Below are 24,885 nucleotides of genomic sequence, written 5' to 3' on the forward strand. Positions count from 1 at the left end.
ACTTTATGTACAACCTGTATTTGAAGAGAGTTAAGTAAAATAGAAAGATTATTTTGCAGAAAAATACCAAAAGAAAAAAAAGTACATTATGGAGGATTCATTGTTTAGGGAGTATGGTTTATTGACTAAAAAAATAAAAACATCAGTAATTATTCCTTCTAAAATTTGGTTTTTTTTTTTTTTTTTTGCCGGGGGGGGGGGGGTGGAATGAAATGAAGTTTGGCTACAATAAATCTTTTGAAAACTTGCTAAAATACATGAAATGCCTAATGGGTAGCTATTTCACATTTAGAAAGGTAAACTGTATGTATCTTCTTGACAACTCCTTCCGTTCTACTTTTTTATGAATTTTAGCTCATAAAATGCAGGATGGTAAAATACATACACTTGGTGACAGACTTAAATATCTGAGTGGAGTGGGTTTTGGGCTGGGGGTAGTGCAATAGTGGACTTATTTTACAATGGCATATATTCTTTTAAAACCCATATAACATCAATAGCAATGCGTGGTGGTTTATATAAAAGTATATGGTATTCTGCCGAGAAATACTTCTTACTTGAAATGGGCACAGTACAGATAATAATGATAATTAATAAACTTACTCTAAGCAGATACAATATTTGAAAGCAATAATCTTATTCAGCCCAGGTGACATAAAACAGGCATCGATCCGGAACAAACGAACAGAAATCAGAGTATCAGACAACTGTAACTTCTAAATGATCAACCATAATAACACAGCATGTTAAATGAATAAAGCCATAACAAGAGCTACGCTCCACTACCAAGAACGTCCACCAACCACTCATTAACACTACAGACTACACAGATCTAGCCAATATACAGACAACAGAAAGCAGCAGAACACAGAAAACTTGTGACTATGTACAATGATAAAAACACCCCCCCCCCCCCCCCCCTCCTCCCAGTGTGAATACAATACACACTATAGAAATCACTCTCTCATGCTGTCATGGTCATGCCGTTCAGGATAGGTATTACAACTTGTAACGGTTAATCTCTGTTTGCAAACACGTTAACAGCCACTGGCTATCTCCCCTGATCTCAGCACCTGCTGCTCAGTAATTTCCCTCTGACAACACATCAGCTGCCCATCAGTAGATATGGGTCATTAATGAATAACACTTAGTGCTTTGCACAGTACCGCAGTAGCTAGCCTCCACTATTCCTTGTGTCTGTCTGTGGCTGCCATCTTCTTCTGGACACCGAAAAAAGATCCTGTCCATTCTCCAAGTGGGCAACATCCACATACAGCTTGGCCATGTCCTGCATTGACCGTTGTAACTCTTCACACCCTGTCCGACCCCACAGCACTCAACTTCCAGACTTTTCCTGTTTCCATGTTCCTTGCAGGGCACCAACGAACTGCAGCCTGCAGCAACTATTTGGAGTAGCAACGCCAAAACCAAAACAGTACCCCAACACAGCCCCATGAAGTCAATCCTCACTGGGCATCTGGCACTGGCTCAAGTTGGTGTTGTGTGTCTGCTCCTTACTGCTGACCAGCACATCCAAGGCCAGCCCACCGACATATAACCACAGCCGTCATGCCAATGCCTATTCCCCAATGACACAACGCAGGACTGTCACCCATTTCCAATGGCCACTGCGGTGACCTCAAGATGATGTTGACAGCATTTCTCCGTACAGAAGACTGTCCACTGCCAAATAGCGTTGAGGTAGAGAAGCTTGGAGTGATGCGTGTACTGTCCATATGCCATCAAATGTGCCCTCTTGTGAGGCTCTTACGCACCAGGCCTTCGCGAGCAAAACCAGCTGGGCCAGCAGGAAGAGAAGCATACCGCAAAATTCAGTTTCACTACACATTATTTTCTTATATATTAATTCGCAACAAGCATGTTGGATATGCAATGGATGCCTCTCCTAAGACTAATAAGCTTTTACTTTTTCGTGTATTTCTTAAGATACTTCAATTGTGGTGGTACTTAAAACTGCCTATTGCCTAGAGTTTTGCAAGGTATTGCTCTCAAAAATTTCAGTAATATGCCCTCGCGCCACACTGTGTCATAAGCTGCTGACAGGTCAACGAACACTACTCCAGTTTTAAGTTTCTTTTGGTATCCAGATTCTATGTGAGTAGTCAAGGAGAGCACTTGTTCACAGCAGCTTCTATAAGGTCTGAATCCAACTTGTTCATGTGGTATCATAGCATTAATTTGATCTTGGATTCGGTTTAGAATCATTCTTTGCAATAGCTTGTAAGCACAGCTAAGTAGAGATATTGGGTGGAAGTGTTCTGCAGTTGTTCCCTTGTAGTGGGACGCGAAATTGAAGCGTCACCCATCCACCAGTGTCAGCCCAGTTTGCAGGTGAATATAAGTTTAATTTAGTGTTTTGTTTATGTATTTTGTAATATTTGTAATGGTTGTGAATTGTCTAAAGTTTGTATTTATTTTTATGTTTCATGTACGGAGAGGGCGGCGCAACGAACGGAGACAGCATCTTCACTGCCGAGACCAGAGAGAAAATTGCTGGCCACTATACGTCGCGGGTCGACAGCCAAAGAGCAACAGAAGATCCTGAAACCGAGTTGTTGCGTTGTGCTTCTAAAAACTGAAAAAATAAGAATTTGTAATGTTTCTACAACAATGACGTCATAGAAAGTTTAATCATGTTGTAAATGTTCAGTCCTATCTTGTCAAGGCTCAGGTTCACGTCTATATGTAGGAAGATAATAAACTAGTGGATGCTACTAAAGTTTAAATACGTGTTCCGAGAATTTATTTATGAAGAGTTATGTTAATGAATTACTAATTTATTTGACAAGATTATTAATTTTGACAACGTTCATCGCGAGTTTGAGTCATGAAAGTTTATTCAATGTGGTTCTAATATTTATTAAAGCAGATAACTTGCATTAATATAATTTCTGAGAAGAAACAAACGACATCTAAATTGAAAAAAATTTGCACAAACCAATTGGACTGGGTGACGTAATTCTGCGCATACGACTCAAATGATGATGTTTTAATTACAGTTTCGTTCAAGAACCATTCAGAGACAATTTTAAAAAGAATTTAAATGATTTTGAAGTGTGTTGTAACTGACGTAGGTGACGAAGTCTGCACGTGGTCATATGTCAAAAGAAAATCATTTATACAAAATTAGTACGTCGTTACACTACACCCTCTTTCCCTGGCTTTTTTATAGCGATAATTTTTTGGGTAATGTCGTTGTACGAAGAATTTTGTTAAAAAGACTTAACTAGCCAATTTCCCGTTACCGGTCCACTGTGCACCAAAAATTCAAGGTAAAGCCCATCTGCACCTACAGCTTATCTACATTTCGCATGCTTAAGGGCTGTCTCCAGTTCAGTGATTGTAAATGAAGAAGAGAATTCCGGGTTATGTTGCAGAGATTTCTTGACTTCCGTAAGCTCTCTCTTTACTTGCCGAAGATCTGCTTTATCTGTTGGGACCTTGTAAACTCTCACTAAGTGACTGGCAATTGAGTCGCATGAGACGGTTGAGTTTTCTTTGTTGTGGGTAGGGTCTTCTCCAAGTTTGTGCATCAGCGTCCATGCTTTTCTACTGGAGTGTGTGAAATCGAGGTCCCTTGTTTCTTTATGCCATTTTTCTCTCTTTTGTTCATTTAAGGAATTCATAAGGTTCGTAGCTGTTTCTTGGCCTCCAATTTCCTTGAATTGGTTAAACAGCTGGTATCTCTTAATTCCAGCCAGGAACATATTCTTTCCGGCATCCTGTGGGTATGCTCTTTTTGGCAGTAGATATTATGATCTTTAAAAACTTTGAGTATGATTTTGGAAGTGCAGGGACCTGTGTTATTGACTCGTCCAGCAATTTAGAAAATTTATCCCAATCTGCTTTTTGAAAGTTCCAGCGGGATACAGGAGCAGATCGCACTGCGGGAATGTGTAGCCCATAGGAAATGAGAATGGGGCGGTGTTGGCTTCTGGAAAAGTCATGCAGGACCTTTCTGATGATAGTTCCGCTACTACTCTCCGAAGGGTCCATAGTTGACAGGCAGAGGTCAGGTGTGCTCTCTGTACCCCATCTTCCAGACCTGAATGTGGCTTTTCCCTTTGCATCATAATGGAGCTTTAAATTGTTTGCTTCCATCCATTCTGCCAGACATCTACCATTTTCATCCTCTTCAGCATAGCCCCACTCATAACTATGGCTGTTAAAATCACCTACATATATTGCAGGACATTCTAGCACTGGGAGTTGTTTGCGCCAAGTGCTATTCAGTGGTTTGTAGATATTTGCTATTTTTATATTTCCGATCTGAATCACTGCTACCATCACGTTTTCTTTGTCTGATTTCTCCTCAAGAATAACTGAGACATCCTTTAAGTTGTTGCGGACAAAGCTGGCAACTCCATATTGAGGGTGGTTAATTCAGGACACTAATTTATAGCCTGGGATGCTCCCTCGCTTCCACAGAGCGTTGTCATCTTCAGTATGAGTCTCTTGCAGCGCTAAGACGTCTGCCCTATTCTCTCTCAAAATTTTAGATAGTATTTCGCCCTTATTTCTGGACAGTCCCTCAACATTCAGTTGAGATATTATGAGCACGTTTCCAGGTTGGCTCTGAACAGTGCCATTTGTATAGGTTTTCATATTGTTGTTAATTTCGTAATCGCTGTTGGAATTATCTTTAAATCGCCTCTGGCTACCAGTGCTTTGAATCATCTGTCCACCAAACCTCTGTCGAAAGGCTGCTCTTTACAGTCTCTGTCAGCAAGTTTCTGAAAACAACTCGATCCCTCTTCATGACGATTTTCTATCACTGCCCAGGAAACGCCTCAGATTTAGAAGACCAGCATATGAAATGGGAGTCCAAATGCTATCCACAGGATTCAACCAGGACGCAGAGTGGAAACGTGAGTGGCAAGCTACAAGAACCCGAAACCACAAAGTTGTAGATAACCCAACAGTTCCAGTTCCAGGCTTCCACCAACCAGGGGAGGTGTGGGTGCAGTTAAACAGATATCGGACTGAAGAGGGTAGGTGCAAATACAACATGCACAAGTGGGGCTTTTCGAGTGACAGTGTGTGTGAATATGGTGACACCCAAACAATGAGCCACATTGTGAGTGAATGTCCTATCCAATGCTTCCCTGGTGCCATTGAGAAGCTCCATCAAGCATCCCACGAGGCACTCCACCGATCGAGTCAATCAACATCTGAGTGTAGTCTGAGCCATAATAATAATAAATTGTGGTGGTGGGTGTGTAGATAAATTCAGCCCAAACTAAGACCATTCAAGAGATGCCACAGTGGCAGTCAAAATCTTTGTTTTGTTGTCAGAATGAACAAAGCATTTTTTAGTTTTTTTCATGAACCCAATTAATAGAATAGCTTCCAATTAGCATGATTTTAAATGTAGTTAAAGTATGTTGTTGAAGCATAGAATTAACTCTGGAGAAAAGTGTAACTAATTGCCACCAATTCCAGGTCAGGTGGATGCAGTTACTATGCTTACTTAGCTGTCACCACTCTCTTGCAATCTTAAGAATATCACAGTAGCCATTGTTCCATATGGAGATATTAGTACAAATGGCCATTCACCTAAAGACCAAACATTATCATAAGAAATATTTGCATGGAAAGATGATTAGCTGATGAGGTATGTTACGGAACTGGGTGTCAGAGTCTCCTGAGGATATGACCACTAGTGACTTTGTGTCTCTGCTCATATAGCAGGTGGAGATGCAGATCCCATGCATATGTAGTAAATGGTATGGGTTAATCAGCCACAAAAGCTCAGAGCAATTCCTTGAGAATGGCTATTGGACCACGACTTTGTGCATTCTCTTGCACTAGTCAGCATAGCATTCAGACAAATGTCATTAGCTGCCAAAAGCAGCACACGTAACAGTAAAGCCATTTTGGTTTATTAGGTGCAGTTGCAGCAGTCTTCTTAAACAGCATGTTACCAGGGGTGCCATGATAGCCAAGATCAATAATTGTTAATTTCCAATAGTAATTAAAATTTGGTTGTCATAATGGGTAGTTCCCTCAGGTAAATCCAATCATTTTACATCCTCTTATTTTAAGTTTGACCACCAGCGACATGATTCATATGGCTTACCATACAATTTAAGTACAACTAAGAGGATGATGATCAGTGTGTGTCTGTGACAGAGCATTTTATCGTATTTAGAATATTAACTGCGTAGTTTGTAAGGCCATCTCTGTCTGATACGAAATTCATAGCAAAGCAAAAAATTTTAATTTGAGCAATATTTTCCAGGTAATCATAGATCATAAATCCAGCGTTGTTTAACTGCTGCCATAAAATAGCAGTTGGTCAATATCTAGCATGTATAAATCTGTCCAGTAAATGATAAGATTGGATGTATCCAATATTATGATATTTTAACAAAGTTACTGTTTGTTGTGTTGTCACGGAGCATTGCTCTTGTTGTCTCTCATTGTATTGCGGCATTGACTTCATCAACATGTACACAAACAAGAACTTGGCCAGCTTTCAAAATGTCAGTAGCATGCAGTGCTGTGGGTGAAAGAACACGGTGTGCTGAACATTTACCAAATATAATGCCACTAGAAGTTATCCCTATGTGACTGCCGGCCGCGGTGACCGAGCGGTTCTAGGCGCTTCAGTCCGGAACCACGCGACTGCTGCAGTCGCAGGTTCGAATCCTGCCTTGGGCATGGATGTGTGTGATGTCCTAAGGTTAGTTAGGTGTAAGTAGTTCAAAGTTCTAGGGGACTGATGACCTCAGATGTTAAGTCCCATAGTTCTCGGAGCCATTTGAACTTATGTGGCTCTTGACGAGAGCGTCTGAGGAATGAGAATATTTACATTCAGACCGGGTAATTCAGTATGGAGAAGAAAACAGAAGACTCTGAAATTTGGAGAAGATATATTCCATTTCAGACTAAAGCCTTCAACTGCCATCAGTGCAGTAATTCATGAACACAGTTTCATCAGTCGAAGCCTTCTGTACACCTTTTACCTCGATACAACTTGTCCATTGGATGCTGCGAGATCAGATGCCAGCTGTCATGCAATACTAAGGTGATACCATCATGCCCTTACAGCCAATTAACAGTCCTCTCCTTCTGTTGTCACACTGGTTGGTGCTGCCCTGATCTTTGGGATACAGTTTTGGTTTCTATGAACTGTTACCATATCCGAGAAACAACAGAGTTATTCATATTAAGTCATTGGGCCACATCAGTTTGGGACTGTCCTGCTTCCATTCCTCTTATGACCCTCCACCGCATAGTCTGATGAGTGCCTTCACCGTGCCGTCAGTGACTGTGTACACAGCGATAGTGAATGTGAGACCACCCTGGATCGGAATGTCATATTCCACGCAGAACACGATTGTACTGACATCTGTTGACAGTTTGTTTGATTATATTGTGAATTAGACACAGGACTGGGAAATAGCACTTTGTTGCTTTGATTTTGGACACCAGTGTACTGTTAGTACTGTGGCACAATGTGGGTTGAATATGGTGCAAAACTGATGCAGAAAACAGCATTTAAGGTTCAGCTGCAAGAAAACTGTTGTAGCACCATTTACAAGGAAACATATCCAGCACACATACTGAAACTGTGAATTTCTCAATGAAACTCTACCTTGAGAGGTGGTAGTGAAGTATCTGGAAGCAAAAATATCATGGACCCCTCACATGAAAAATATATGTTCAAAAGTGAAAGGTAGTCTTTGAGCAGTAGAAAAGCCTGTAGCAAATGGGGTCTAAACACCAAGAGTGTGTGCTGGATATTTACCTCTGTACTAAGACTTATGATAGTTTATGGTGCTACAGTATGCTGGAATGAAGTAGAACAGATGGTGGCCGCCGAGGAGCTCTGCAAGGTGCAGAGACTGGCCTGATTAGCCATAACTGGTGGATGTAGCAGCACATTTATTGCCAGGCTGGAGACCACACTGGACATGCCCCCATCATACCTGTGGGTTGAAATGGAGGCAGGTGCATACAGGCTAAAAACTGGATACCTTTAGAATATCCTGAATCTCACACCAATAAAGGGAATGTGGTGAAGATAGAAATGGTCAGGGAAATACCTGCTGTCATACAAAAACTCTTAGCTGCTTCAGTAAACCTTTCCATGTAACAATCAGAAGTAGGGAGCAGTGGAAGACTGAACCATGACACTGTGCATGAGAATAGTCTGGTTTACTGACAGGTCAAAAACATATGAAGACAGTGGGGTCAGAATATCTTGTGTACAACCTAGAGTAAAGTGTGCCATCTCTCTAGGGAAGCTGGCCACAGTATTCCAGGTGGATATCAGAGTATGTGTGGAGGAGGAGTTGTGTAAGTGGTATATAGATGTAGCATCTACAAGCAGCTCTGAAGTCTCTATCAAAGCCTGCAACAAGATATAAGATTATTTCAGAATGCCATAAAGTCCTTCTAAAACTACGGGGGAAAAAAGCAGGGTAAACCTGGTGTGGGTTCCTGGTCACCCAGGAATCAGTGGCAGTGAACAAGCTGACAGGGTAGCCAGGACAGGTGAGGCAACTCTGTTGGACCAGAACCGTCCTAATCATCATGAAGGCAATGGTTAAATAAAAAGTCAGAAACTAGATCAGAAGGCAGCATGTATAAGATTAGAGTATGCTCCAGACACAAAAACATGGCAAGCTAATGATGCCAAAGGCATTTTGTAAAAGTTCTTCAATCCTGGGCTTGAACAGGAGACAGACTACACTTGTGTATGACTCATGACAGGCCATGGAAACTTTAGGAAACACCTACACATGATGGATATAAAGAAAGAAGCCCTACTTCTAGGCTGTGTGGTGAGGATGATGAAACCACACCACACCTTTCAGTGTGAAGTGTTGGAGATCAAACGACACAGAACATTTAGGTCATGAAGTCCAGAAGGAGTGTCTATAAGCAACTAGTAAAGGGCCTTGTACTACTGTTCAAGGATACTGGTCAGCATTACTAGAACCACAGGAAATTAAACCACACAATAAACCTTGTTTTGGTGCAGGTAGTAGTGGGCTAGGACTGCTGCTGTTCAAATCAAATCCAAATACAGCAGTGTCTCAAAAATGTGAATTTCATTTTTTTGTAGATAACAATATTTTCACAGTGGAAAAAGTATTTAAAGTCCACAACTATTACCAGATAGCACGTTAATAATACCCACCAATACAACAGCACCTCTAGATTTTGTTTTCCATTTGCTTGTAATGAAAAATTGACTTCTTTTATCCACATACATTATGTGTAATCCAGTATCAAAGATTCGATGTCTGTTGACACATTGGACTTCATAGATATGACTGAAAAAAAGGAAAGGAAAAAAAAGACATATACTAGTGAAAAGCAATTCCCGTCAGACACAGATACCAGCTTTACTATAAATAATACTTTATTCTTTTCTTACAGATACAATTGTGTTGTTACGTATAGAAGATAGAGGACTTTTTGGAAACGCTAATTTTTCTCAATAAAACGTTTCATAATTATTCTGTCAAAACAACTGACTCATTGTCACAGTAAAAGACTTGTGATATACAGTGAGGATGTTAAAATTCAACTTCTTTGTTTATGTCAATGTCATTGTTACTATTGGCCTCAAACCTTTCTCAATAAATTATTAGTTTTTGCAAATAAAAAATAACCCCATAAATCCCTCTTTCAAAACATTTCATTTAAACAATTCACTTGGCATTGTAGTTAATTAATCTTCCCATTAACAGATAATTGTTGTCAACTAATCAGTGCCACAACAAAGAAATCCTTCGAAAGACAGACAAATGATAGTCATTTACTTTACATTTGTCAGTTTTGTTACAATGTTTAATGCATTAATTATTTTTTATCATCACAGTAACAGTGGTTACCTTAATAATGCCACTGCAATCTTCTCTTGCCTTCCTCTAATGTTTTGCTTCCTATTAAAATTGCAATGCCAGAGAGCACAAAAAATAATTAAATTTTTGTTGTGTGTATACAGTACACAGGACCACTGGCGGTTCATGAGTATACATTCTGGATGTTCATACATTTAGATAAATTTGAGAGTATGAGGTTAATAGCATCTGATGTATGAGAGTAATGCTTGTCAACAAGTTTATACAACTACAGTCACAGCCAATAATAATAATATGGATAACTTATCTCACAAAAGAAAATATATGGAATTTTGTTGTTTTTGTGCATAATTCAGTAGAGTCTAGGGCAAGATTGAAATAATGTATAAGTTTTTGCAACTCTCTGTATCGCATTTTTGTGTAAGTGGGAGTTTTCATGCTTTTCCATTTTGCAGACAAATGTACAAGATCCCTAACATATGTATTAGCACTACATCTTCAGGCCACAAGTGGCCCATCGGGACCATCCGACCGCCGTGTCATCCTCAGTTGAGGATGCGGATAGGAGGGGCATGTGGTCAGCACACCGCTCTCCCGGTTGTTATGACGGTTTTCTTTGACCGAAGCCGCTACTATTCGATCGAGTAGCTCCTCAATTGGCATCATGAGGCTGAGTGCACCCCGAAAAATGGCAACAGCACATGGCGGCTGGATGGTCACCCATTCAAGTGCCAGCCACGCCCAACAGCGCTTAACTTCAGTGATCTCATGGGAACCGGTGTATCCACTGCGGCAAGGCCGTTGTCTAACATATGTATTAGTCCACGAATTTACTTCCAGGCTGAAAATCAGACATTCTTACGTTGCACCCACACAACTTGCACTAATTGTACACTTTCTTGCTAAATGTTTGCTTGTAATCACACTTACGTGATTTTGTCACTCTCTCAATGAATGGATGTGGTCTCGGAGGCCATAGTTCCTTTGTGGCTAACATTTGTTGATAATTTACTTTCCTGTTTCCAGAATGAGATTTTCACTCTGCACTGATATGAAACTTCCTGGCAGATTAAAACTGTGTGCGAGATCTAGACTTGAACTCAGGACCCTTGCCTTCCGTGGGCAAGTGCTCTACTGACTGAGCTGCCCAAGCATGACTCACAGCTTTACTTTCCTGATAGCATTTAAAATAGATTCAACACAGTTCACATTTACACTGCACCCAAAAGCCAATACCCACACAGTAAACAACCAACTGCAGACACAAACTGCTGTCTGTGGAAATGATCAGTTCAAGTAGTAATGTCTACCAACATGGTCGCTTGACTAGAATACAAATGAGGCACTGAGATCCATAATGTCCTACAGCACAGATGAACCTGACCCACAATATGATCAACAGATTCCAGAAGCACGAATAAATGTTACAATCTCACAATCAACAATGATGTGTTTTAGGCCCTTACAATTGTCAGTGCCTCAAATGGATTGGAAAATGGAAATGAAGTCCCATGCTTCTTTACAGAGCGTAGGGGAACAATGCGGGAGACCCGCACCACTTTGCTAGGCAAGGTCCTAATGGAGGTGGTTTGCCGTTGCCTTCCTCCGACCGTAATGGGGATGAATGATGATGATGATGAAGACGACACAACAACACCCAGTCATCTCGAGGCAGGAAAAATCCCTGACCCCGCCGGGAGTTGAACCTGGGACCACGTGCTCGGGAAGCGAGAACGCTACCGCGAGGGGCGGACCTCAAATGGATTACTATATGATAAAATTCAAAACTTAATATAATATAAATCATTCAGAAACCCACAAAATAGATTTTTCTCTCAGTACAACTTTAACATATACTGACATCCAATCTAATTTTACTATATAGTGAGTGAATTGGCATATCTGAGGAGTGTGCTATCATCTGGTGGGATTTATGCCAAGCGAATGGGGATAAAAGTTTGCTGCAGTGTGCTACCACCTGGTAGCACTGATGTAAACTTGCATATGAGTGGTAAGGGCTAGCTGTGCACATCGTGAACTGTGAAATTTGTTTATCAAATCCGTATGTATTTGGCCCATAAGGCAGTTACGTGACCCAGTTGCGCAAAAGCTTCTTAAAACATGCACAGCTGAGGAAGTGCTCGCAACCCTGATGCCAAATTTCACACAGGCTTAGAAGCGCAGTAGCGCAGTAAATCTACGTGTTGTATCTTTCAGATTGCAGCAGCTGTTACATTTAACAGCATTCAAAGAAAAATAATGAATAAATCTTCAAGGTGTCGAAAGTTAGGGTGTTCACTTGCTCTTACACAGCAACCACCACTGAGTAGGGCCAATAAACTAAGGTGACAAAAGCCATGGGATAGCAATATGCACACATAACAACCGGTATAAAATGGCAGTGCTTTGGCAGAGCTTTCATTTAACTCAAATGATTCATGTGGAAAGGTTTCTGATGTGATTAAGGCTGCATGACGGGAATCAATGGACTTTGAATGCAGAATGCTAGTTGGAGTTACACACATTGGACGTCCCATTTTGGAAATAATTAGAGAATTGAATATTGTGAGAGCCATAGGGTCAAGAGAGTGCCGAAAATACAAAATTTCAGCCATTACCTCTCACCACAGAGAATGCAGTGGCCAACAGCCTTTACTTAATAACAGAGAACAGCAGCATTTGTGTAGAGGTGCCAGTGCTAACAGAAAAGCAATACTATGTGAAATAACCACAGAAATCAATGTGCTACATAGAATGAACGTATCTGTTAGGACAGTGTGGCCAAATTTGGTGTTAATGGGCTATGTCAGCAGGCTGCCAATGGGAGTGTCTTTGCTAACAATACATTACCTGTAGCTCGTGTGCTTGTGGCCATAGCATTTGAACCCTAGATGACTGGAAAACTGTGTCCTGGTCAGATGAGTCCCAATTTCAGTTGGTAAGAGCTGATGGCAGGGTAAGAATGTGACACAGACACCATAAAGCCATGGACCCAAGTTGTCAACAAGATACTGTGCAAGCTGGTGGTGGCTCCATAATAATGCAAGCTGTGTTTACATGGAATGGACTGTGTACTCTGGCCCAACTGAACTGACCATTGACCAGAAATGGTTATATTTGACTACTTAGAAACCATTTGCAGCCATTCATGTTTCCAAACAACAATGGCACTTTTATGGATGAAAAGGCACCATGTCACTGGGCCAAAATTGTTCGTGGATGGTTTGAGGAACATTCTGGACAATTCGAGCAAATGATTTAGCTGCACAGATCACCTGACATGAACCCCATCGAACGTTTGTGGGATGTAATCGAGAGGTCAGTTCATGCACAAAATTCTGCACTGGCAGCACTTTTGCAATTATGGATGGCTATAGAGGCAGCACAGCTCAGTACTTCTGCAGGGAATTTCCAACAACTTGTTGAGTCCATGCCACTTTGAGTTGCTGCAGCACCGAGCAGCGAAAGAAAGTACACCATGATATTAGGAGGTATCCCATGACATTTGTCACCTCGGTGTACATGATTCAGTTTTTAGATGATTTGATCTGTCCAAAATTTTGTACACAAAGCTGCCACATCTGACAGCAACAATGGCTGGGCATTGGGTGAATGAAGAATCAGTGACATATACTGGTACATCAGTCTATGCTGCTTCAGCTCTATTACAGAGTTGATCAATGTTGTACTGGTTTTACTAGTGGTTGTTTTAAGTTCGTTGAGAATTTACCCACTCCCAATTCAGTTTCAGTTCATTCACCATTGACCACTTACAACGGAATTGGTCTGAACATTAAATATACAATTAAAAATAACTTTACAGTAAAGTTTTTACAATTTAATTCCACTTCTTTTAGCAACGTTCTTATATACTAATGTCAATGATTATTTCAAAATATTCTGTTTCTTATAAAATGGGTGTTTGAGTAACCAGTCATAAATCTTACATTTGAAAATATTACTGGTCAGTGACCGAGTAGATGCTGGAAGTTTATTGAAGAGTTTTAAACTCATTATTTTGTGTGAGTTTGCAGTCTTTGTGAGTCTGTGTCGTGGTATGTCCAGTTTGCCTCTGGCGTTGTGGGGATGTATATTCTCTCTGGTCCCGAAGTCATTTAAGTTGCTTTTGACATAAAGCAGTGGTCTGTAGGTGTATAGATTCACAACAGTTAATATTACATGCTTGATAAAGAGGGGGTGGCAGTGTTCCTTAGACTTAACTTTTTTCATTATTCTGATTACTTTTTTTTTTTTTTTTGAATTTTCAGAATTTCACTGACAAAGCAAGAATGTCCCCATAACAATATGCCATAGGCAATGTGCGATTGAAACAGGCCAAAATATACCACCTTTAGATACTCATCAGTGACTACATCTGTCAGTCTCCAGATGAGATAACACACTCTTGCTATTCTCTTGCAGATATGGCTAATATGTTCCTCCCAGTTTAGTTTTGAATCACTGTGGAATCCTAACAATTTTACTAATTTGCTTTCAACAGTTGTAGTTAAACCCAGTATTAGTTCTTCTGTTTTATCAGGATTACGTAGGAGCTCATTAGAAGAAAACCAATTCATTACTAGTTCTAGTTTTTCCTGTTGCCTGATGCAGTTCTGTTGTGTCATGGTGTTAATTGAGCAGTGTTGTGTCATCTGCATGAATCACAATTGAATTTGCTCCTACATAGTAAGGTAAGTCATTAATTGCAATGATGAACAGAAAAGGACTGAGTCCTGAGGCACTCCAGTCAGAACTTCCTTCAGCGAAGAGCATTTATTTTTAATTGATACAAACTGTCTCCTGTTACTTAAGTACGATTCGATTACATCTAAAGATGGTTTGTGTATGCCATAAAATTCCAGTTTTGCAAGTAGTGTGTTAAATGGTATGCAGTCGAAGGCTTTGCTAAGATCACAAAGTACAACTGATACTAGATCCTTATTTTCGAATGCAGTTAACACCTGGTTAACAACTTCAGTGACAGTAGTAGTGGTATTTTTACCATGTTGATATGCAAACTGTCTGTTGGAGAGGAGATCATGCTTTTCAAAATAGTTGTTTAGTTGGCTGTACATTAGATATTCTAAAACTTTAGAGAAAATTGAGACAATGGAAACTGGTCGATAGTTCTGGGACAGATGCTTGTCTCCCTTTTTAATGGCTGGTATCACTTTAGCAGTTTTGAATGCATCTGGGAAAACTTCAGATTCTAAACACACATTAAAATGAGAGAGAGAGGTTGACAGATAAAGTGCATTATTATTTTTTCATTACATAGTAAGAGAACCAATAACAGTCCATACTTTTGAAGTTGGTGAACCTTCCCACAGCTTTTACAATGTCATCTGGAGTGAGTTTAGGAAGTAATTATTTACTTCTTCTGGGACCATCATTGCATCTTGTGTGTGGGTTTGTGAATTATATTGGTTGATGATGTCCCATGCTGCTTTACGTTTGTTGGAAGCACTTTCAATGTAATGTTCACACGCATGTTTTTTGGCCAAGGACAGTTTGTCTTTGTAGGTTTTTTTTGCATTTTAAATAAACTTATTTTAAATAAGCTCTATAAGAAGTATTATCTAGCTCAGGTCCTTGTTTACAAGAATTTTTATATATTCTGTACAGTCTGAGCATCTCCTCCCTAGTGAGAGCTAGCTCATCTGTATACCATTTTAGCTGTTTGTTTTTCTGTTTATGCTCAGGGCTACTTTTGATTAATGTTGACCAGAAGTACCATAACTCTGTGTGAGTATTTTCAGGAAGTTGTTAAACACCATTTCACCAGCCCCTTCCCAGGTTGTGCGTTGTATACAAAGTCCCAGTTAACATCAGATAATCTGTCAATAAATAAATTAATACATTCATCTTTCTGCCCTCTTATCCATGTGCCTTTAGACTTAATTCTAACTGGTGTGTCTGATTTAGGCAACTGGTCACAGCAGAATGTTAAAATCGACAGTTCATGATCAGCTATGGCTCCACTGGCAATCCTGACGTCATTCATATCTCTAGAAAAATTTACTATAATATTATCTAAGCACACATTATCCTGTGTTGGTATGTAATTTGTACATTGGAAATTTAGTGATCTTAAGATATTAAAAAATGTTCTAGTAACATATTCATCACTGTTGGCCATTTCAATGTTGAAATCGCCACGGATAATTAGTTTTGTTTTAGATTTTAGTACTTTCCTCAAAAGCAGCTCAAATCTTTCAAAAAATGTATTTGCATCTCCACCTGGTGATCTATATAAGCTAACAATTATAGTATTCTATGCATTTAGTCTTATACAGCTAAATTCTCCATCTAGCTGTGCACAGTAAGAGTGAACCTCTATTTTGGTAAACATTATAGTATCTTTAACAAATATTAGAACACCTCTATTCTTTCTTTCACTTCTACACATAATGTTTTCAACAGCGTACCCTTGAGGAACAAAATATTGTGCTTGGACTTCTGTCAGCAAATGTTCTGAGACACAAACAACATCAATGTTTTCAATACTGCAAAAATGTTCTAATTGTAATACTTTGTTCCTAATGCAGCGAATGTTCGTTTGCATCACGGTAACAGATTTCTGTTTATTGTTTGTGAACACTCTCTCATTCAAATGTTGCTTTTAGCACCTAGTTCAAGTACAGGAGGTTTATTACCTGCCGATCCACTGACTTTTATACTAAAAAATGATGTACATTCCAAGTATTACTCAAACCACTACTTTTGTAGATTGTTTTATCCCATGTGAGTCTGTCTTTAATTATTTGGTTGACACGTTCTCACACAAACTTTTTCCCTTCATAGTTTAGGTGATGCCCATGTCTGGTGTGAAGGTTACGCTGCAGTTTATTTATATTGACCACAGCACAATTTGTGTATTCAGAGCACAGTTTCTTTATTTTAATATTTGTTCTTCGAATTTCTTTATTAACGCAGAACTGTAGATTAGATCTTGCCTATGAAGCACTGTAGCAACAACTGTATTCTTTGATTTATTTTTTTCTAGAAAGTTTTGAAGCACTTTTACGCAAACATCCGCTTCATTTTTCGCAACATCATTTGATCCCATCATGCATATGACAGTCATTTTCTTGCTTGGATTTTGTTTGAATGCAAGTGCCTAAAACGTGTTTAGTTCCTGCTCCAGGTTTGACAACACTGGTTACTGCTATGTCTTGATTTATTTCTCGAAACATACTAGATATATTCCTGCCATGGCTGTCTGTCAGAAGAAGCACACTGTTCTTTTGACCTGATGTTCCCCGTTTATCTTCATTTTTCTCAGAGTGATTATTCGTTTTCAGCGCATTGTCGTTTGCAAGGTCTGGACCATATACACTGTCTTTAACACCATCACTGGACTGCAGAACACCGTATTTGTTTTTATCCGTAAATGTAACTGCTGTTGCAAAGTTCATTGTTATTTCTCCAGCTAAAGTCCAATGATGCATTGGTATCTGGTTTTTCTATTTAAATTACCCAGATCAGGGTTTTCAGGCTGTATTCTCACATCAGACCAGGAATGACACACAGGGTGAACCAGAGTTTAACCGACAAACTTTCAGATATTCAGGAATACCAGAGGCTTGCGGTAGAGTTATTGTATTTCATCTGATTACTTGGCCCCATTAGCTTTGTATCTGTATTGCACTTAAAATAGTGTACAACATTGCAAATGTTGACAGTATATGCTATGCTGCATCTTATTTTCGTTCACTCATGGTATCTCCTGTTGACAACAATAATGCCGTCCTTGGCTCTCCCTCAAGTACGTGTTCAGTGCTGCTCGATTCCGTCTAGGATTTTGTTTTCTGGCATTGCTAGTTGTGAGTTAACAGTGATGCACAGCAGTACTCTGAATCACTTTGAAGAGTTGGATGGTATGAACCTTGTCAATGGGTCCAGTTAATGCAGTGGAACAATGGCACGACAGTGCTATGCTGAGCTGTTTCCACACCAACAGCAACCACATCGCAGTACGTTTGCATCTGTACATAGTCGCCTATGAGAAACTGGTTTCTTCCACGTTGAGATAGAAGGTACTGAGTGTGTGAGGTGTGCTAGAACACCTGACAAGAAAAAGAATGTATTACATGTGATTGATGGCAGTCCTGTCTCTAGTAGTTAGGGCATTGCATCACCACTGAACAAAAGCCAGTCACCTGTTTTGAGAGTCTTACTTGAACAACAAGTGCACCCATATCATCCGCAGAAGGTGCAGTCTTTGCAGCCAGCGGACTTTCCATTTCACATGGTGGTTGCAATTTTGTTCCTACAGCAATGTACAGAAGGCCCCAATTTTCCTGCTTTCATGTTGTTTACTGATTGGGCCATTTTTATTGAGAGGACAAGTTCAATAGTAGAAATAACTTTGTATGGCATGACGAAAATCCACACACACTTGTGTAATATGACCACAGTAGAGAGATTTAATAACAAAGGAAAAAGTCTTCTCAATAAAAATGATTAACTTCTCAGATGCTAACTGGCATACGCCTGGGGCACACAGTGAATAAATGTAGTGGGACATGAAGACTATGCCACTGATAATCCCTGATGACGGAAGTTGAGTGTTTGGAGTATTGGCCGACAGGTACGTCTCAGGATATCGCCGGAAATTCGTGCTTCCAGCTGCAGTGGCTTCTGACCGGGCTCTGACTGATGGGCTGTTAAGAGCTGGTGCATGAATTGGCCTGGAGCTTTGGTGGAACAAACTTCCAATGTATTGGCTTGATCACCCTGTATAACTGGGGTGCGGAGGAATTCATACTGATCCAGAATGAGATTTTCACTCTGCAGCAGAGTGTGCACTGATATGAAACTTCCTGGCAGATTAAAACTGTGTGTGGGACCAAGACTCAAACTCGGGACCTTTGCCTTTCGTGGGCAAGTGCTCCACCATCTGAGCTACCCAAACACAACTCACGACCTGTCCTCACAGCTTCAATTCTCCCAGTACCTTGTCTCCTACCTTCCAAACTTCACAGAAGCTCTTCTGCGAACCTTGCAGAACTAGCACTCCTGGAAGGAAGGATATTGTGGAGACATGGCTTAGCCACAGCCTGGGGAATGTTTCCAGAATGATATTTTCACTCTGCAGTGGAGTATGAGTTGATATGAAACTTCCCGTCAGATTAAAACTGTGTGCCACACCGAGACTCGAACTCGAGCTCTCTTCCAGGAGTGCTACATCTGCAAGGTATGCAGGAGACCTTCTGCGAAGTTTGGAAGGTAGGAGATGAGGTACTGGTGGAATTAAAGCTCAGTTGGCAGAGCACTTGCCCACAAAAGGCAAAGGTCCTGAGTTGGGGTCTTGGTCTGGCACACAGTTTTAGTCTGCCAGGAAGTTTCATATCAGTGCACACTCCGCTGCAGAGTGAAAATTTCATTCTGGAAGTAATGTAATTAGTTTAGCACTTTTGAAGCTGTATTTAAATATCTTCTTGCCCATCCACAGCTCTGTATAGTACACCATGACAAAATGCCATTAAAAATAGTTTTCGAAACTATAGGCAGAGTGGTGGCCTTGCTATATTCCACCATGTCCAAGTTAAGAGTTGGCCTGTCAGCATCTAGGAATTGTAATTGCTCCATCCATGTTAAAGAACTGATATTTCTGCTGTTTAAAGTTACTTGATATAGTCCTTTACACAGACAAAAAAGGGCTTAGTTGCTTGGTGACCGGTTAACCTTCACTGCATGTGATACATATTATGTAACTTGAAGGTGGAGTGGGGAGAAAGGAAAGGAACTATTGATGTCAGCTATTACCAGTGTGCCACTTGTACACAGTGTTTATCGCAATTGCGCAGACTATCTCGGCCCACCTCTTGGGTGACCCACATTCCCACCTAGCACCGCCTATTAAGGAATTCTTTTCTGAAGGTATTTCTCATGGGTGTAACCTTGTACAAAAGTGAAAAGTGAACTAATAACAGCCTAGACAAGAAGAGAATACAAGCTTAGAATTGTGCTACAGAATAATGCTAAAGATTAAAGATGTATGATCATCCTGAGATCTTAAGGCTATGCTCAGATGTACATTTACATGACTACTCTGCAGTTCACACTTAAGTGCCTGTCAGAGGGTTCATCTGTTCAATGAACCTTCAGATGATTTATCTTCTGTTCCACTCTTCAGCAGCATACAGGAAAAGATACACTTAAATCTTTCCATGAGACCCCTCAGAGGGTCCACAGCTCTTTGGTGGGTAAGTGTGTGGTGTGCACAGGTCCCTGAGCTACTGCAGCGTTTATTCTTTTCCGGGCTGCTTTACCTTCCCCTTCCTTCTCCTTTCCTTTGCCCTTACTTTACTCCTCTTGGTGTTCTTCCTTATGTTGGACCAGCTATCCTCCTGACTTTGCTTTTCCTCCTCCTTTTTTACTTTTCTTTCTTTGGTCCCCCTCAGGTGTCTGACCTCCATCTCTAAATTTGAAATATGTAATGTGAGCCAAATTGGGAAGAACTCCCTCCCTAACATCTTTGACATGGATTCCTGCCCCCCCCCCCCCCCTCCTCTCCCTCTCCCTTCTCCCCCTTCCCCTCTGTCTTTGCCCCCTTCCCCTCCCTCCCTGCCATAGCACTTTCCCCTCCTCCTAGGTCACCAGCTCAGTAGCCAGTCTGTGTGGTGGGGCTGTTATGTACCCATCTGGCTGAGTCCCCAGACACCACAGGGATCACCCTGCTGATACCGGCAATGTGAATGCTTTGTGCAAACCGAAGAGTGGTTGCTTATCGTTTGAGGGCATCAGAGCTTCCAGCAATTACCATCTTGCCAGGCAGCCGTTGATGTGGCTCGATGGCACCCGTGAGGCAAGCCACTGTTTGGAATGGGTGGTACCGGGAAGGACATTTGGGACATGAAATGTGTTAAACTCTCTGGTCACTCTTCTGTGGCCACATCTTTTCCTGGAAATAGTTCCTGTTTCTGCCTAGCCAGCCTTACTCGGCCATCCCCTGGGAGGAGGGCCAGGTCCACCGGTTTGGGGTGAAACCCTTTCCACAGCTCCTGCTCTCTACCAGGACTGACGGGGAGATTTTTGCTGCCACCAAACCCCTTTTCTTTGTGGAATATATTGAGAATAAGTTTGCTGAAGTTGAGTCATTAAGCAAGATGAGATCTGGCTCTCCTCATAAAGACCACTTCTGGCAGTCAGTCAGCCTCCCTCTGTGCCTCCAATTGTTTAGGAAATAGCCTTGTGACTATCGCTTCTCACAAGTCACTCAGTATGACACAGGGTGTAAATTTCCTTAGGGACCTCCTCCTCCAGTCCAATGATGAACTTAGGGCTAATCTGGAATGATGTCGCATGCATCCAGCATCTTTAACATGGATGGAGCAATTACAATTCCTAGATGCTGATAGGCCAACTCTTAACTTGGACATGGTGGAATATAGCAAGGCCACCACTCTGCCTATAGTTTCGAAAACTATTTTTAATGGCATTTTGTCATGGTGTACTATACAGAGCTGTGGATGGGCAAGAAGATATTTAAATACAGCTTCAAAAGTGCTAAACTAATTACATTACTTCCAGAATGAAATTTTCACTCTGCAGCGGAGTGTGCACTGATATGAAACTTCCTGGCAGACTAAAACTGTGTGCCAGACCAAGACCCCAACTCAGGATCTTTGCCTTTTGTGGGCAAGTGCTCTGCCAACTGAGCTTTAATTCCACCAGTACCTCATCTCCTACCTTCCAAACTTCGCAGAAGGTCTCCTGCATACCTTGCAGAAGTAGCACTCCTGGAAGAGAGCTCGAGTTCGAGTCTCGGTGTGGCACACAGTTTTAATCTGACAGGAAGTTTCATATCAACTCATACTCCACTGCAGAGTGAAAATATCATTCTGGAAACATCCCCCAGGCTGTGGCTAAGCCATGTCTCCACAATATCCTTCCTTCCAGGAGTGCTAGTTCTGCAAGGTTCGCAGAAGAGCTTCTGTGAAGTTTGGAAGGTAGGAGACAAGGTACTGGGAGAATTGAAGCTGTGAGGACAGGTCGTGAGTTGTGCTTGGGTAGCTCAGATGGTGGAGCACTTGCCCACGAAAGGCAAAGGTCCCGAGTTTGAGTCTTGGTCCCGCACACAGTTTTGATCTGCCAGGAAGAGTCATATCAGTGCATTCTGGATCAGTATGGTACTGGCAGAATTGAAGCTGTGAGGACAGAGTGATGCTAAGGGCCATCGTGTGGACACTGACACTTTCATCCTGGCATTTACCCTGCCCAAGAAGGTCAAGGAAATGGTCTACAGAAGTGATGTGATACCATACATTCCACCTCTTGTGCATTGCTTCTGTTGCAAGTTCAGCCATATGTCCTCGTGATGCAATGCCACTCCCGTGTGTGGTGACTGTGGCCGCCCTCTTTATATCAGGAGCACTTGCACCTGACTGCCTAACTGTGTAAACTGCTCTGGTCTCCATTCTCCCTGCTCATCAGTGTGTCCAATGTATATGAAGGAAAAAAGAATTCAGGAAATAAACATCTCTGACAATCTCAGCTACTTTGAGGCCCGGAAGAAGTTTGACAGACTTCACCCTGTGAATCTCTCCTCTATCTTTGCCTCTATTATGTCTTCTCCTCCTTACCCTCATCTTGCCCCCCGTCCATTTCCTCACCCTCGGTGGCTCCCATCCCTTCTTCTCAAGGAACTGCCCCACCTCCTCCTCCTCCTCCTCCTCCTCCTCCTCCTCCTCAGACAGGGAAAACATCCTCTTCTCTGGCTCCTGCTGGGATGGGGTTCCCTCTCAAAACACTCCTCCCAAGCATTCTCAGGACAGCCTGCAACCTTGGATAGGATGAGGGACTCGCTCTCCGAGGGCCCCAAATTCGCTCATTCCCTGTCCAATCCTGACATCGCTGCCACCTATTCCCTTACTAACAAGATATCCTCCCTCTCTCCGAGGGAGAAGAATCAACAGTGCAAGTCAAAGGACGAAGCTTCCCAGGGGGCTTCGCCCCCTCCTCCACATCCCGAATCGGACCTGGTTTTTGTGAATGTTACCCCATCCTCATTGGTAATATCCATTGACCTGGTGAATGACCTCACCTCAGCTTCTGTATGTCTACCCTGGACTCTAGCCACATGGTAATCCATTGGAATTGCAACGGATATTACTGACACCTACAGGAAAATCAACAACTCATTTCCTCATATTCTCCATTCTGTCTTGCTCTTCACTTGATGCACTCCCATGATGACCACTCTCCAACTTTTCATGGTTATCAAGCATTCTGTCGGAACTGTGCCAGCCCCAGGATAGTGTCTGGGGGAGATCTACAGTTTGGTTTGCACCAATGTCAGTAGTGTCTGGATTCCCCTTCCCACCTGGAAGCAATAGCGCTAAGAGTGCAAATGTCTCCAACAATCACCTTTTGCAATGTCTACCTCTCTCCTGGAAGGCCACTTCTTTATGTTGACCTAGCTGCCTTACTAAAGCAACTCCCTCCACTGTAGCTCCTACTTGAGGACTTCAGTGCACGCCACCATCTGTGGGGGTGGGCTACTTTGACAGGTAGAGGCCTTCTAATTGACCAACTTATTACAGACTTCGATTTGTGCCTCCTCATTGTTGGTTCCCCTACCCACTTCAGTGCTACTAACAACACCTTCGCTGCAATTGATATCACGATATCCTTACCCACTCTCGTGGCTTCCCTACATTGGTCACCCCATGATAATCTTCGTGGCAATGACCACTTCCAGGTGATTGTCTCATTCCCCTGCTACTGCTAGGCTGACAGGCCCACTTGTTGGGCATTCTGCTGAGCCAGTTGGCAGTCTCCTGTGCACTTTGACACCTCTCTTTCAGATTGCATTGATGCAATTGCACAAGACGTCTCTGCTGCTCTTCTTATCACCACTGGCACTGCTATCCCCATATCCACAGGTTTCTGTCATCGTCGACCCATATCGTGGTGGACCAAGGACATAGCAGTTGCTATCCAGGACTGCTGATGGACGTTGCAGTTATCTAAACGACACGCTTTAGAGGCCAACCTTCTCGCTTTGAAGTGCCTCCGTGGTAAGGCTCACTATCTAATTAAGCAGGATAAAAAGGAATCTTAGGAGCGCTGTGTTTCCTCCCTGGGGACGTATGCCTCTTCATCACAGGTTTGTTCCAAGCTCTGTGCCGCGCAGTCTGGGGCATCTTGTCGTGGTCTGCGAGTCCTTCCTTGGGCGTGTGTGTGTGTGTGTGTGTGTGTGTGTGTGTGTGTGTGTGTGTGTGTGTCATCCTTAGCATAAGTTAGATTAAATAGTGTAAGCTTAGGGACCGATGACCTCAGCAGTTTGGTCCCATAAGAACTTAACACAAATTTCCATTTTCCAAGCTCTGTAACCTTCTGGGCCTCCAGCGACGCTCAACTTTTTAGGGTCTTATCCTCCAAGGTGCTTCATGTACTGAACCATTGGTCCTTGCCGAACACCTCGTGTCACACTTTTCAACAGCATCAGCATCCTCTTCCTATCCTGCTACCTTTCTCTGGCAGGAGTACCGAGTTCAATAGACACCTCCCCCCCTCCCCCGTTGCAGCCCCATCAAGCTGAACCCTATGATGAACCATTCACTGAATGGGAATTCTTGTAGGCTCTTACTACTTCACATGACGCAGCCCGAGGCCTAGATTCCATCCACAGCTAGATGATCCAATATTTGGACATTACCCAGAGGCAACATCTACTCAGGGTCTTCAACTGCATTTGGCTCATGGGTGCCTTCCTCTCGCAATGGCAAGACAGTATAATTATCCCCATCCTTAAGCCTGAGAGGAACCCAACATCTCTTGACAGCTATTGCCCAATTAGCCTGACGAACATACTTTGTAAACTGCTTGAGAGGATGATTAGATTCCCATTATGTTGGGTACTCGAATCTTTCTTCAGTATAGCTTCCAGGAAGGATGATCTCCAACAGACCACTTACTCAGATTGGAAACTGCAATCCAACAGACTTTTACTCACTGCTAGCCCCTTGTTGCAGTCTTCTTTGACCTACATGAAGCATACAACAAGACTTCGCACCATCACATTTTAGTTAGC

General features: G+C 41.9%; 1 pseudogene; it reads right to left on the reverse strand.

Moving 5' to 3' along the window:
• Positions 1 to 10,531: 10,531 nt before the first annotated feature.
• Positions 10,532 to 10,648, reverse strand: LOC126475685 (5S ribosomal RNA; annotated as a pseudogene).
• Between the last annotated feature and the right edge of the window lie 14,237 nt (positions 10,649 to 24,885).

The sequence above is a fragment of the Schistocerca serialis genome, chromosome 4 (genome assembly GCF_023864345.2).
Source record: "Schistocerca serialis cubense isolate TAMUIC-IGC-003099 chromosome 4, iqSchSeri2.2, whole genome shotgun sequence".
NCBI lineage: Eukaryota > Metazoa > Arthropoda > Insecta > Orthoptera > Acrididae > Schistocerca > Schistocerca serialis.